Source organism: Brachyhypopomus gauderio, unplaced genomic scaffold, assembly GCF_052324685.1.
Source record: "Brachyhypopomus gauderio isolate BG-103 unplaced genomic scaffold, BGAUD_0.2 sc106, whole genome shotgun sequence".
NCBI classification, from domain to species: domain Eukaryota; kingdom Metazoa; phylum Chordata; class Actinopteri; order Gymnotiformes; family Hypopomidae; genus Brachyhypopomus; species Brachyhypopomus gauderio.
Window position 1 is genome coordinate 81,150 of NW_027506927.1, and position 14,484 is coordinate 95,633.

The 14,484-nt window shown below is 41.5% G+C and overlaps 1 pseudogene across 1 annotated transcript; it reads right to left on the minus strand.

Moving 5' to 3' along the window:
- Positions 1-2,559: 2,559 nt before the first annotated feature.
- LOC143497331 (ATP-sensitive inward rectifier potassium channel 1 pseudogene) lies at positions 2,560-4,893 on the minus strand (annotated as a pseudogene). Its single transcript, XR_013125840.1, has 2 exons — positions 4,713-4,893; positions 2,560-4,045 (listed from the first exon to the last, which is right to left on the minus strand). The product of XR_013125840.1 is annotated as an ATP-sensitive inward rectifier potassium channel 1 pseudogene (transcript).
- Positions 4,894-14,484: the final 9,591 nt, after the last annotated feature.

Consider the following 14,484-nt stretch of genomic DNA (forward strand, 5'->3'; position numbering starts at 1 on the left):
ATACTGGTCTTATCAGCTTGTCCTATTTCTATTGGTCTGCAATCTATTCACCCCTCGTCGTTTTTTAACAATGGATCTGTGCTGGACGAGATCCTGCAGAATATCAAAGACATGATTCAAAGCAGCAGCCCCTTGGGTAATGAGCCAGTGCCAGGAATAGAATGAGGGCTCAGACTCACTGCACTCCCCCTTCTATTGTCCTGCTAGCCAATGTCCAGTCTCTGGAGAACAAATTGGAAGACCTCAGGACAAGTGTTAAGTTCCAGAGAGACATTCAGGACTGAAACCTCCTATGCTTCATGAAGACAGGCTGAACCCAATGGTACTGGACAACACCATCCAGCCGAGTCTTTCTTAGTGTACTGCATTAACAGAACTGGAATGGGGAAGGGGAAGTGGTGTGAGACTGATGGTCAACAACAGCTGGTGTGACAAAACGAGCGTTGATCTTCTCACTCGCTCCTGCACACTCAACCTGGTGTTCCTGAATACCACCCTTCCTTCCTCAAAATTTACTTTGGTCAATGTGGTATTTATATTCCATATCAGGCGGACACAGACTTATGTGAACTACATGAGAGTCATCACTGGGACATTGCAATCACTGTGCCAGGGTACTTTAAACAGTGCCAACCTCAAGTGTGTAAGATCCTCATTTAAATCAACACATCACCTGGTTGCTTCTGTGAACATAGATGAGTACAAGCCTGCATCCTACTGTGTGTGCATAGTGGTGAAGATGCAGTATGCATGTGGAGCTAGTGAAAACAGTGGGTGAAGTGAGGAAGGAGAGAGAACACCAGGAAGGCAGCAGGACAAGTCAGCATCTCAGGTAGGATCCTCTGAGTCTGTGCTGACCAACTAGCACTGGTCTGCATGGACATTTTCAATCTGTTACAGTTTGTAATTCCCATATGCTTCTCAGTACAGCACTGATTCTGTCCCAAGGAAAACCAGCCCTCCTGTCTCAGTTGCCCTGACCTCAGTTGTGATGAAGTATTTTGAAAGGCTGGTCAGAGACCTCTTTCCTACCTGACAATCTGGATCGAGTATGGTTTGCATACTCCTGAATCAATCTACAGATGATGCTATTACACATATTGCACACGGCCTTGACTCATGGGTACACTAAGGGTAATTATGTTAAAATGCTGTTTGTTGACTGAGTTTTTAAACTCAGCATTTTAAAACTATGTTCCTGTCCAGTTCCTCTCTCACTATCAAGTTAGAAGACCCGAGACTAAACCCATCCCTGTGTCAGTGGATCTCTGCTGATGACTTTGTGGTGAGCCTGATCTCTGAGAAGGCCTACCCGGAGGAGGCTAAACACCTCCTGAATGTCAGCAAGAGAAGGGAGTCGATAGAGGACTTAGGCAAGAAGCAGCAGAGGAACGACCACCCCTTCAGGATCAAGAGTGCCCCAGTGGAGCAGGTTTACAGCTTTCATTACTTTGGTGTCCACATCACACAAGACTTGTCATGCTCCTGCCACATCAAAACCAGGATTAAGGTCAGTCAGCATATTCACCTTAGACTCTTATATAACTTTAAACTGCCCTCCATGATGTATTACAAGTATTTCACCACATGGTGTACTGCATATAACTATGTGTGACAAAACCTGATTTGAAATGCTTGGTGAAAGGCTTGCTCATTGTTCCATATGATTCATGTTCTTTGTGTTACTTTGGGTGTATTGTTCCAAGGCAGTTCATATTTTTTGTCTATAATGCTTAACAATTGATTAATTTATTAAATAACAATTTATTTATGTTTAAGAATAGTGTGTCCAGTGTAAACTCTGATTTCGGAAGAAATATGGAGATTAGGGCTGTCCCTGCTTTTTACCCTCAGCCTCTTCCCTGTAGTGCAACTCGATACAAAATGGGTGCGGCAGTGTTCTGTACTCTTCAGTACTCTTTTGAACTGAGAATGTTGTCATTCCTGGGATCTGTTTGGAGCCACTTCTCCAGCTTAAGGGTCACAGCCCCATGTGCCCCTATCATAAAAGCAACAGCAAAAAATCTAATCTAGCTCAATCTATTCAAAAAGGTTCCGAGTAACCCAAGACCATTGTTGATAATTATTTGATTTATTATTTGTGCATGGTAATCTACTGTCATGTGATACTGTGATCACAAACTGCATTCATAGCAGACATGCAGTAGGAAGAATGTGTATTAAAAACACATTTTAGTTCAGGTAAAATGTCTTCATGTCTTATGTGAATAAAGTATTTATATCAAACTTTTTTTTTTGTTGTCCTGTCTGGTTTGCTTTTAACTAGTAGAACAAAGTACTGTATTCTCCTACATTAGTTTTTTTCTTTTTTTTGTGAAGATGGGTATGATATTCAAGCCCAGTATTCTACCTGCTAGTCACTGAGAGTGGCACATCTCACCTTAACCTAAAGAAAAAGAAGCAGTGGTTAAAAACAGATTAGAAATTCTCTATAAATTTTTTTTGTATTTAACCTTAGCTTGCACCTGGGGTTTTGAAGATAAGATTTTAAAGGTTGTGCATTAAAATCTTCATAAAAATGTCACTGAGCACTTCTTGGCAAAATCGATTTTATTTGCATATCAAAAATAATATATGGTGACATGAAATTACATAATCACTTATTCTCCGCAATTAGTTCCTGTCCGTTACCCATTGCAGCAAAACTAGAACATTGCTGATCCATCTGTTGATCATCTCTATCAATAGATAACAATCAATACACAAATAAAGCCTGTCAATAATATTATATAAATGCATATGAACACAAACTAGCAGAAATATTTGTTTCACTGAAGAACAAGAAAGTTTCATTTGTAGTGCTATTAAGGAAACATTTACTTGTACACATCACTTTTAAAATGTTTTGTACTTTAGGATTTTCTTTTATAGACTGATGGATGGAAACTCTGGGGACCATTTTTGTCATGGTAATTATTGTTACCGGCTTCAAAGCCCAGATTAGCAGTGCCTCCTCTGGGATCATAATGGTGAGCTCTCTCGTTAGTGAAGCAAGAGGTACAGTGTGGAGTCGGTGTGGGTACCAGTCGAGTGAGATCTGAAAAGTCTACAGAGTATGAGCCATCTTTACTGCGGGAGATAATGGGGAAGAACTCATAACCCCACATGATCTCTCGAGGGATGTAGGAAGTCCTGGCCTGACAGGAGAAGTTAGTAGACTCATCTGTGCCATCCAGAAACACCACCAGCTCAAACCGTTGCTGGTGCAGTGAGTCGGCTGCCATCTCAAAGAATGGACTCTTCCTGTCAATCACATGATACAGGGTCAAAGGACAGATGAAGAACAGGTGGTCCATCCCAGCATCCACCAAGAAGTCGATGCTGATCTGGTCCATGATGATGGTCTCGCCTTCAGGTGTGACTGTTGTTCTAAACAGCTTGCCATAAATCTGGCTCCCAAGTAGCAGAGTTTTGCGCAAATTGGCCACTCGTATCTGCAAACAAAGGGCACCATTTTTAGGGCTGATGACAGCTGTTTCACTGAAGTTGATGGTCTTTGCTCTTTTCTTAGGTGAAGCCATTTTGGCAATTACCACTCCACACCAAAAGCATTTTACAAGTGTACCAATGAGAGTCTGGATGACGAGGACAACACTTGCACCCGGGCAATATTCGGTTAAACACCTTGCAGTGTAGCCAATTGTCATCTGTGTTGTTACAGAGTAGAGGAAAGCAGTGGTCAAGCCATAGACATTCATTATACAAGTCTTGTGGTCAGGTGGAGGGGGGTCCTGCCACCACAGATCTCCATTATTGCGTGCAATCCAGTACCAGATAAGTCCAAATATGAACCAGCTGAGAAGGAAGGCAGCTGTGAACAAGCTGAAAACTATAGTCCAACGAAGCTCCAAGGTGGTGGTCCATATGTCCAGCAGATAGGCCAAACGACTGCTGTACTTCACGTGGCCATATTCAATATTGCAGTGACCATCTTTAGTTACCAGACGGTTCCGGTTAATCCGACGCTTGTCCAAGTAATCTCTGAATACTTGAGGCAGTGTGCGTGTCATTTTCAAGATTCAATCTGGAGATGAAATGCATCAACATTATCAAAGATGTGCTGAGTAAACTTTAACTGTATAAGTTTAAAGTGATCAAGAACATAGAAAAAACAATTTAAATTTCAATAAAATTTTTTATTTCCCACCAAAATTTATTTTAAAATGCTTTCACGGGGCAAATCATTGCAAGAAGGCAAGTTTCAAAGATGAGAAAACAAATCCTTCAATATGAAATCACTGTATAAGTGACTTTGAGGTTGCCTTGGCAGTGTCCAGGCTTTAAAGGCACATTCTACATATGGAGAAATCATCCAATTCTAATTTCTTTTTACATTTTCAGGATACATTAATACATGACTGTATAAATAATTCAGGGAATCAGTGGTGGAAAATTGTCTCACATTAACATTATTTATTTTTTGTAGCTTTTTTCTTGCCCCGTAGATTCCCTCCTGTAAATTTAGCATCTGCATTTAAATTGAGGAATTAAAACTGAATGAATTTAAAAAGCAGAGCAGAAGGGCTAGTCTATGCACTTTTATGGGGAAAAAGACAGGGTGGAATAAACGGATTATGTGGAGGAGACATTTTGTGATTTCATTTAGCGCTAAGCTCAGCAGTAAAAGAAAGAAATCATAGACTGGAGTGATCAGTATACAAAGTGATGTCAAGTATTAGATTGGCACTTACCTGCTACTGACAGTCTCCTGTCTTCAAACTAGTTCTACCACAGACTCTATTACTAACCGTTTATAAGGATCACTAAGCAGGATTTGTGCAGTTTATGAATCATTGCATTATAATCTTTATCTTTCTTTATCGTTCAAACTTGAGTCTGACAATTTGTGTCTCAGCTCTTGAGTTTTCTATGGTGCCCTCCTACATGTAAGGCTGGACTTTAGGTATATAACAATATTTATCTGTACACAAAACCAATTGTTATTTTCACTACACAACATGTTTTCAGGAAAAGCTAGTTAGTTCAGAACATGGTAAACTGCACACACTCACACCCAAAAAACAAACATGTATTTTCTTCCAGGAATCACTAACTTCTTCTTAGAAAATGCCCCTTTCTTGTTCAGATCAGATTATGTAAGCAAAACAATAACATGCATTAGTGAACACCATTCACTCGGGCACCTTGGGTTGTATTAATTTTCGTCCTCGAAGTATTCCTGTGCTGTATTATTGTGGCGAGTCTGATAACTGGATATGACATATACTGGATATGATAACTCTAGTCCTTTTTCCAGGGCAACGTGCCATTTGTGAAGTAAGAATACTCATCTTCTACATATCTAGAGCCTCTTCCTTCACTCTTTTGGGTCTATATTGTCCAGAGGTGGCGTTGCAACATCAGTGAGCTGCACCTGTCCACTAAGCTTATGTTTTGGCAAAGTAATCTCCTTCATGCTTTCATTCTACAGGATGACAGAAGTTATTGACATTGATAACAGACACTGGCTCTACAATATCCTGTCACAACAATCCTAGAGGAAGCGAAATACATTTTGGTTTCTGTGTAGTACTGCACCTCTCTACACCGAACAAACATCTGACACTGCATACAGCAAGTCGTTTGACAGGAGATAACTAGGCTTGCAGGGCCCATCCATCTCACAGAGCCCACAGCATCCTCTTTCACAACTTCTACACCACAAAAGGCTGACTCAATAACAGCATGCCCAGAGGTCACACCCAGCACCTGTATTAATCTAATATTTGACACAATGATGCAAGCCTTCAAAATAGACTGCAATTGGTACCCAGTATAGAAGTGTGGTTTGATCTGGGATTTGGGACCAGGACAAATCAGTGCCAATTGCCAAGTCTCATGGGCACTAAGAAACTCTTTGTAAAACTGGACATCTGCAAGTACACAGACTCTGTATGGACAGCTGGAACTACTAAGGTCTCAAATAGCTAAACATTTGTGGTATTAGAACATGAGACAGGTACTGCTTACAGGAGTGATCATTTACCTGCCTTCTGTAAATGTAGGGCCTGTGAGTCCCTCAAATACTGGAACAATGTTCATAGTGCTCAAAGCGTGTCTTCATACAGAACAAGATGGATCTTTGTTTGACAAGAAGTCATTTTTGTTTGAGCTTCTGCTGTCTTTAGCCTTGCCCAGAGAGACAGTCAGTAAAATGTTACCGGGGGCAGGTGTAAAATGGACACAGCCAGAAAAAAAGACAGATTTAAAGTGAGCAGAAACAGTCTAAATAGTCGTTTGAACTAACCTAGTGAAAACCGGGACATTAAATGATTTTTTTTTTTTTTGCCGGGACCGAATATTAAAAAGAAGGAAAACCAGGACACACCAGGACAGCCCGGGAAAACCGGGACAGCGACGTGAAAACCGGGACAGTCCCTGGAAAACTGGGACAGGTGGCAACCCTATCCAAGAGCATGATTTACAGAATCTACATACTCTTACAATTTAGTTTCAGTTAGTCTTTCTATGGTACCTTTTTCTTTATCTGACCAGTCACCCTTCTCCGTCTGTAAAGTGGCTTGTTCCATTCCGTGTTCTAACTGCTTTCCTCCTAAGAGTTGAAGTGATACCTGAAAACATTCTAAGGTGTTATAGCTATGGCTCTCAGATGAAATTGTACCAGCCTGATTTTTACATTCTCTCATAACATGGAGAAAAGACTAGAAGCTAAGAAGACAGCAGTTTATAAGTCCTCCATTATTTTTCCCTCTGTTAACAAGAGGGTTTTCAGCTTTTCATAAAACTGATCCGAAATGGCAGGACTTTGGTAACAATTTTCCATGCAGAAGAACCATCCTGTGTTATTAGGTTATGTCGGTTAGGTTATTTCGGCCTAAAATAAACTATAACCCTAACTAAACCAAACCTACCTTTGCACCATTAAGTCACAGGCTTTTGGTCAGAAAAATACATATTGGCTAATGTTGGTCTGGAACCAACAACACTTAAAAAATTCTGGTAAAAAAGTCTCACCAACTAAAAAATTCTTAGTGACCGGTTGCACCTAATTTTTTTAGTTGGTCTGATTTAAGTTCTGCAAGTTGCATATTTTAAGTTCAGCTGACAACTATAGAATTTTATCTAATTAAAGAAAATAAATTGAATGAATGAAATGTTATAATTAACCAAATACACCAAATATAAGCAGAATGAAGGCATTAGTGTAGTCTGGCAAGTTATCCATCACTACCTCCTCTTCAAGTACAACTGCAACACTCACCACACTGGTCAGTGATCGTGATGGGTCAGCACTCTCCTTCACCACTTCAGGAATCCCCATTCTTTACATTCTGGTCCTGCAATGCTTTGGTATCCTGGAGCACATTAACATTAGAGCCTCATTTATTTCTCCAAGAAATCTTAATACAAACATTTTAAAGGTTTTCCACATAAGTACAGCTAATGTGCCTTGTTATACCCCAATTGTGCAATATATTTCAGTATAGCTAAATCAGTAACTTGGTATTTTACAGCAGTGAGAGAAACAAATTACCAATATGGTCTTTGAAATGGAAGGATGCTCCCTCATGTACAAAGGAACACCCTGGAGAACAGTAGATCTTCTATGTACTATTAGATTTGTAGTCTGTTACAAAATAATGAATAACAATAATAAAAAAGAAACAGTGGGGAGGTGGTTAATAGTGGCACCTTAAGGTGATGACTAAAATTGCATAAATCCTTCTGATTATGAAAAAAAAAAAAAAAACATTACTCCATGGTGAAGAAATTGGTAAGCTACCTGTGAATCCAGGTTCTCCAGAAGCTCTTCCATTTCACTACCTCTTCCCTGATTTGCTTTGGCTCTGTACAGCGTCAGGAATCCTTTGGTATGATTTTCCAACGATGTAAAGAATGTTGACTTAAGATCAGTGCATTTAATGTGTTGAAACTCTGCATACACCTAAGAGAGGGACATAGAGATAGGGTATGTATGAAAGAGATGTGTATGTATGTGTGTGTATGTGAAGAGGGTATGAGAGAGATGCAAGTGAGGTGTATGTGTGTATGAGAAAGATGTATCTTTGTGTGACTGTGTGGAGTGTGTATGAGAGATGTTTGTGTGTTCACGTGCATGTGTGGGGAGGGGAGGGAACATTCAAAAATAACTCACTCTGTCACTGCTTCTCTGAGTGGAGAAGCCTTGTTTAATCTGATTTGCACCCTACGAACAAACGGTCGTATTTTGGGACATATTTAATTATCGCTAAACTGAAGAGATTGTGTGAGAGAGGACCCCTTGCTAATTTTTCTGTAATTGTGTGATTTGACCTAATACTGTCTGATTTACACAGAGGATTTTACAGCAGTTTATCCAGGAGATTTTTGATGACAGCACACACTCTAACTGGCAGTTATAATTTGAAATTCTGAGCATTCTGCCACTCATTTCTCAGGGGCTTTAAAAATTTTTTTAATTTAAATGTATTAAAAACTACAAATCCACGGTGTCAAGTCCCTGAAATGCAGTTTGAATGGAGTCTGTACGTCTGTGATTTGGGCTGTATTAACATAAAACTTATAACATATGACTACAAGTATCTGACATTAGGTGAATTGTGCACAAACAAACCTATATTTGATGCAAAATGATTATTTAACGTTTGTCAGAGGCAGGGGTGATGCAAACGCAAGTGAGTGAATATTTATTAAAAAAGAAATAACAAAACACGAGACAGAAACACAGAATGCAGACGGGGACAACGCTATACAACGAAGGGCTAGTACTAAGGAACGGGGCTACAAGATAACTAAAACAAGGTAATATGCATGAGAGCATGACAATAACAAAAGCTACGCAAAAGTACAGTGGAGAACCATGACAACAAGGGGAGTAATGACTATGGGGCAGCGTAGCACGAACAACAATACTAAGCTACTAATTAAATACTAAACAGATAACCAGAACACAACCAACGATAAACCTAAACAAAAGGGAGACTAACATTGATACAAATGATGAACAAGTGACCTACGCGGAGCGGAGAAAAGGGTAATGGGGAGAGACACATAGATTAACAAAGGCGACTAGAAACAAAACAATGAACATGAACAGGCCTAAAGACAATCAGAGAATATGGAGAGCAGGAGAGCAAGGGGGAACTCATGTACAATGACCGACACAGAGGAGTGAAACAAAGTGGATGATATACAATGAAACAGGGGAGCGAAAACGAGACACAGGTGCGAGTACTGAGGACAGGGTCGTGACAGACAGAAGGGAAACCAAGGAAACTGGGAAAACTAGGCGGGACCAGGGAGGAGGGAGGAGCTGGACGTAACAGATTAACACTTTGCCTTTTACTTGCATGAATTAGTGATGGGCACAGCAGTTCTTTTAGATGAACTGAATCATTAGAATAAATTCACTAAAAAGATTCGTTCACCGAATTGTACAGTGCTTGGCAGGACTTTGGCAGGACATAACTGATAGACGGCTGAACGGTTAATGTTTAAGTTTAGTTCACAGCCTCAGGGACCAGGAGACGAGTTGTAAAAAATGTATAAATAAAAAATATGCAACTAAATGTTGGGTTTATTATAGGAAATATATATAATATATATATAATATAATCCCTCAATAACCAAAAATCTGCGAAGTAGAAACCGTATATTTATTTAAGTATTTATACACTACATTAAGGCTTTATAAACCCTCCCCACACCTTTACGTTACATAAACCTTTCCCATTCACTTAATAACCATTCCCACACTGTTCTGTGCATGTGTGCTTATTCAGCTGTAATTCGTACTACAGTCAGTAGTAGTAGTCATGGTCCGGTGTTAGGGAACTGGGCTTATGACCGGAAGGTCGTAGGTTCGATTGACTGAGGTGCCCTTGAGCAAGGCACTTAACCCCAACTGCTCCCCGGGTGCCGGGCTAGGTCTGCCCACCACTATGGGCATGTGTGCACCACAGCCCCCTAGTAGTCACTAGTGTGTGTGTTTGTGTGTGTGTTCTAATTGCACAGATGGGTAAATGCGGAGGACAGATTTCGATTGAGGTGAAAAAAATCACAATTGACAAATATGGCACATTTCATTAATTATTTTATTATTTATAACATTTATTTATTGTTAGAATTAATACTTATAATATATTTTTATACATTTTGGGATTTTGTCATGTAACATTTTTTTTTCCGCTGTCACGTTGTGGGGGGGCCCCCTACCGGTCGCCCCCGGTTACAGCGGCAGCGGTCCTGTTTTTGGTCACGTGATGTTCGTCCCTCAGGTGGGCGGGACCCGTGATCCGTCTCACCTGAGGGTCGTTTGTTCGACTATATATGTCTTGTCTTTGTACCAGTTGACTGCTGGTTATTATTTCCTACATTTGGAACAATGCACAGGTTTTTGGTTTGCACACTTTCTATTAAACCATTCTCTTTCCCTGGGACTTGGCGTGATCGCTTTCCTGTACCCCTTTGTAGGCTGAGGATGCCTGGGGTGTATGGACAGGGTGTCTCCTCATGCCAAGAAGGGGTCCCCTCCCCCCTGGGTATAAGGGGGTGCAAAGGTCAGGGCAGTGCGCGTTATGTGTTGTGTGTCGTCTGTGTGCGTGCGTGTGTGTGTGATGTGTTGCAGGTCGCTCCTGGTGGTGGACTGCGGCACTCCCGGACCTAGTGGGGTCTCCAGGAGGAGACCCTCCCCTTCAAGCTCGGGGTGACCAGCGTGTCCCTGATGCGGATTGCCAGGGCCCTGGTCTCTGGCGCTCCTGGGTTGGGTGGAGGAGTCCACCTTGAGATGAGGGGCCCCGGGAGGGGTTCACTCCCCAGGAGTCTGGGGTGACCCCTAGCGAAAAGGGCAGGGGTCAGCTCCGAGCGAAGAGGTAGGTTCGGGAGGTGGTTGGTAGAAGCCGTGGCCGCACCCCAGTGTGGCGGCCTGCACACATCCACACCTGTGACGTTCGTTGGGCCATGTGCTCCCGGTCCGCACTCAGCGATGGGGCTTAAGCGGCCTAAGGCCGGTTAGGGCGCGAGGGCCCTGTGACCGACCGGGGCGTGGTTATCGTCTTGTTGACAGCCCAGTCGGTCCAGGGTCCCGCCCAGGAGGCGAGCTAACCTGTCTGTCTTTTTATGTTTTCAGCTCCAGGACTGCAGGGAACGGGTCCCTACCTTGTCTGCGTCCTGTGACGAGGAGCTTATATGTGTGTTTTGTGTTTCAGCTCAAGACGGCAGGGAACGGGTCCCTGTCTTGTCCCCGCCGTCCCCCCCCTTTGTTGTGTTTTGTGTGCTGCCGCGGTAAGCCGCACATCCGGAGGGGAGTACGGCTTTGGTGGGGGGGTCTGTCATGTTGTGGGGGGGCCCCCTACCGGTCGCCCCCGGTTACAGCGGCAGCGGTCCTGTTTTTGGTCACGTGATGTTCGTCCCTCAGGTGGGCGGGACCCGTGATCCGTCTCACCTGAGGGTTGTTTGTTCGTCTATATATGTCTTGTCTTTGTACCAGTTGACTGCTGGTTATTATTTCCTACATTTGGAACAATGCACGGGTTTTTGGTTTGCACACTTTCTATTAAACCATCCTCTTTCCCTGAGACTTGGCATGATCGCTTCCTTTTTAAGTTGCTCACCCTGCCCGTCACATCCGCCAATCGAATTCCGCAGACAACCGGTGAAAAAGCGAAGACACGCAAATTATTTTTCCCCATTAATATCTTATAAAAACCCGCAAAAGATTCAATTCACAAAAGCTGAAACGCGAAGTGGTGCGGGATCACTATCATAATACAAAAAATAAGTATGAATTAACCTACAACTTTGAGTGCAAAATAAATATTAAATTAAGAGCAAAATTAAGATAAAAACTGTACATTCAGAAAAATATATATGTGCAATCAAAAAGAAAATGTGAGTGAGTGGCAGCGCAAACGTGAATCACATCCTTAGCAACAGTTCTCTGGGTGGCAGTTCTCTGCCGGCCTGCACAGTTGCTGCTGAGCTCAACTACTGAACTGAGAAATTAACGAATCAGCTGAGGAAGTGATTCGATCCAGTACGTTCACTCAAATGATTCATTAACACTAGTTAACACTAGTCCTCCGGAAATTTCAAGATCCTCATGACATCACCTTCTTGCCAGCAATTGCCAGCAATTAGCAGGACCAAACATCACCCTTTATTATGTTAATTCACAGAGCAAGACTGAGGCAGCAGCTCTGTAGTGCACCCAGACTAATACTAATACTAATACTAAGTCTAATACTACTGCTACTAATATCCTCTGTAAATATATTATATACTGCTAAATTTTTGTTGTATATCTGATTATTCAGAGCGAATTAAAACCTCTCATTGCCTTTATTGGGTATATTCTGTCTAGAATAGATTCAAACCACAGAGAGTAGGAGAGTCTTTCTATGTGCTCTTGCTGGGGAACTTCGTCATCATTATCTACAAGAAACGGAATTGAAGAAAACACCACGTCCTTCGCCTGGTCCTGGAAAGAAGTCCCAGTGTCAGGTGCAGTCACACTGCAACTGTAACCACAGCATAAACCCGTGTGCTGCAAATGCAGGAAAGAGGGTCCCTGGCTGTGTAGCAACTGTTAGCTACAACTACATGAAGGTACGTCGATAAGTATATGTGGTGGTACATATTTTTTTCTTCAAGAAAAGACATTCCACTTCAAGAAACTCAGAATAGACATTCCACTTCAAGAAACCCAGAACAGACATTCATAATTCAACCACTCATTATTTTATTCTGTCTTAATATTTGTTTGTTTTTCTGGATATTTGATCAGAATAAAGTTGTTTAGCAGCATATGAATTTGTTTTTTCCTCTCCTTGTCTTTTTGAGTGTGCTCTGTCGAGAATGTGCTCTGCCCTGTAAAGCTGCTTTGTGACAACATGTGCTGTGAAAAGCGCTATATAAATAAACTTTGATTTGATTTGATTTGAATAGCTTTACTATTGTTGTTGGATGCAGTACAGTATAAAATAGAATAAACCGGCATCAGCGTGACTACGGGCCGGGGCCGCAGCGCGCGTCAATGGCTCCTCCATGGGCTGAGTTAAACCACTGGCGGCCGGCGGCCTGGCAGCCCACTAACCCATCGGCCCACCAGTGAAATCCCCAGTAGTAATGTATGCCAGTCCGCCCCTGCACCTGTGAGAAGGTGGCACGCATGTAAAGCGGCTACACGCACGTTAACTACGTACAGGAAACACTAGAATGCAGTGCCGATTGAACAAACTAATTTTGCCAATAAAATTACAGAATGACTGAAATTTTGCAAAGTAAAAGCATGGGCCCTGCGGAATTAATGTAATTTTAAATGAACTTGTGCTGGCAAAATAATAACACGTTGACAGCAGACAAAAATAAATAAATAAATAAATAAACAAAAATAATAATAATATACATATGCATATAGCTACACATACATACACAGAACAGCCATATAATGAGATTAGAACATGGACGTAATTTGGGGGGGGGGCGGGAGGGACGGGGGGACAGGGGGGACATGTCCCCCCCAGTTTTTACGGTTAAAACCAAATATTTAAATAGCAATGAATCTATGTCCCCTCCACTTTTTAATGGTTAAAAAACAATTATTTAAATTGCGACAAATCTAGTGCTAGGACCATGCAAAAAACGACCGCTCTGAGCTCCGCTCCGGTAACACTTTACGCCCCCCCCCCCCCCCCCCAACATATATATATATATATATATATATATATATATATATATATATATATATATATATATATAACCATATTTGACTGCAATTGCCTACTTTTCTTACATTGGAGAGGTCCATATGATATTATGATATTTGCCCTCTTTGTTTGGGGAGATGATATGGAGAAACTGGTAGCCCCAGATAATCTTCCCACACATTCTCCTTAGGGACAGAAGTCCTGGCTTGGCAAGAAAATATGGTGGAATGGGTGACAGGGTGGGGCATGATCACCTGCCATGTGTTTTGTCATTCACGTGGTGCAGAGTCAGTGCTGGATACTCTTATTTTATAGGTACTTCATAGATTTACAATTGCAGACTGAGCACATTTGTTCCCAGATTGTATTAACCCTAGTCTACTGTTCTCTGTTTATTATTGGTTAGTACGAGGTCACTGCTAATCAGATATTATTTGTGCATCTACCAAGACAACAGTGGTTTCAGTTGGCCCTCCTGATTTACTTTGAAGAAGGGGAATAAAATACTGTATTCTTCTGTGAAAATGGGTGTAGTAGTCAATCCTGGTAGTCACTGAGAATGGTACATCTAATTTTAACATAAAGACAAAGATACAGTGGTTTAAAACAGATGAGACATTCACCATGGGATAATTTTGGGATAATTGTACCTTGGTCCTGGGGTTTGGGAGGCACTAAGATTTTAAAAAGGTTGTGCAATTTAAAAAATCAGTGAAGAACAGAATTTTGGCAAAATATTTTTTATTTGCATTTCACAATGAATATGTGGTAACATATATAAAACTATATGATCACT